Source organism: Propithecus coquereli, unplaced genomic scaffold (genome assembly GCF_000956105.1).
Source record: "Propithecus coquereli isolate 6110/MARCELLA unplaced genomic scaffold, Pcoq_1.0 Scaffold842, whole genome shotgun sequence".
NCBI lineage: Eukaryota > Metazoa > Chordata > Mammalia > Primates > Indriidae > Propithecus > Propithecus coquereli.
This window is the reverse complement of record NW_012154641.1, coordinates 656,467-658,273: the sequence shown is the minus strand read 5'-3', so window position 1 is coordinate 658,273 and position 1,807 is coordinate 656,467.

The window sequence follows — 1,807 nt, the reverse complement described above, 5'->3', positions numbered from 1 at the left end:
TGGGCCCCTGGTCAGGTGACATCCAGCCCGCTAAGCCTGCAAACTCTGCATTTCGAGAGCCTCAGTGATCGTATTATGTCTCCATTAAGCCGGACATAGTCACAGCTGCCCTGGCCAGGGCCGTTCACCCAGATGGGCACCCAGCCCTCTCCCCGAGGCAGGGGACAACAGCAGAAGAAACATGTGAGGGACAAAGCTGCTTTCTTCGCACTCCCCACCACCGCCCTCGCGGCCAGGATGGCTACCAGCTTCCGAGCAGCCAAGGGGGCTTCCGAGCTCTGGATTCCGCACTTCAGCATCAGGCCGTCTGAGGCCTTCTGGGCTCTAGGACGACGTGACTCCACACAGCTTCCCAGTGCCCGGCACACAGCAGGCGCTCGGGAAATGCCCACAGGCAACTCCGGACAGGATGTGTGCACACTGCTCCACGATAGGTATGCCCCAGGCCCCAGCAATTGCTGGCTGCACGTTCAGGGTCCCAGGGGCCCTGGCAGGCCGGCCAGGCATCGGCCCTGCATTGCTGGATAGACGCGGAGTCTGGAGGACGCAGGGAGGAGCGGCGGTGGAGGGAGGGGACGATCGGGGCTGGGAGCAGCTGGTGTGGGAGGACGTCAACATGTTACGTCAGCGGCTGTGCTGCTGGGTCCAGGTTAAAGACCAGCCACACGAGACTGCTGGGCTTTGCCGTTCTACCGTCCTGCGATGCTGAGATTTCACAATGCAAAAGGAAAATAAATGAGAAAATAGATCTGTGAATCTGGTATTTGGCCTTAGCAGGCCCTTCCAGATGGGTCTGGCCAGTGGACGGAACCGGCAGGAAATCAGAGGGCAGGGGAAAAGTTCTGGAAGTTATTGCTCCCTCCTTGCTCCCTGCTGGGCCCCTCAGGATGGCTGCGTTTTCCTACCAAAGGTCACAGCTCCTGCTGGGACAGCCTCTGTTCAGGCCTCCTGGATTCCAGCAGCTCAGCCTCCTCACCGAGGAGTAAGGGCTCCCAGTGTGGCCGCCCCAGGGTGCTGCACCGTCCCTTTGGGCTCCTTTAACTTTGTCCTGTTTTATTAGTGAATGCTTTTTGTGGTACAATTCACGTACCACACAATTCACCTATCTAAAGTCTACAAATCAATGGTTTTTAGTATATTCACAGAGCTGTGCAACCGTCACTACAGTCTAGCTTTAGAACATTTTTACCACCCCAAAAGTAACCCCATACCCATTGGCAGTCACTCCCCATTTCCCCTCTTTCCAGTCCTGGGCAGCCACTGATCCACTTTCTATCTTTATAGATTCGCTGTTCTAGACATTCCTATAAATAGAATCACATAATATGTGGCCTTCGAGCTTCCTTCATTCAGCATGAAGTTCTCGAGGTTCATCCACAATGTAGCAGGTATCAGAATGCCCTTCCTTTTCATGGCTGAATAATACCCCACGGTGTGGACACACCGCATTTTATCCACTCCTCACTGGACAGCAGTCTCTTCTTGAACGTTGCTTAACTTCCCAGTCTGAGTGTGCCCGTTGCACCTAGCCATGACCGCAGCGGAATCCCGTGGCTCCTCTGTGGCAGGGTGCAGCACAAGCCCATCCTCTTGACTTCCAGGCCCAGACTCTTTCCACAGCAGCCGCCCCCTCTGGAGCCCTCTTGCCCCTCCGATGCCTCTCAGCCCTGCACCCGCCCTTCCTTGTCTGGAAGGCGCATCGTTGCCACCATTGCATAATGAATGACCCAACAATTCCACTACTGAATGCGTACCCTGTGGGGACGCTGGTGCCTGTGCAAAACAACAATCTACAGAGGCATTATCT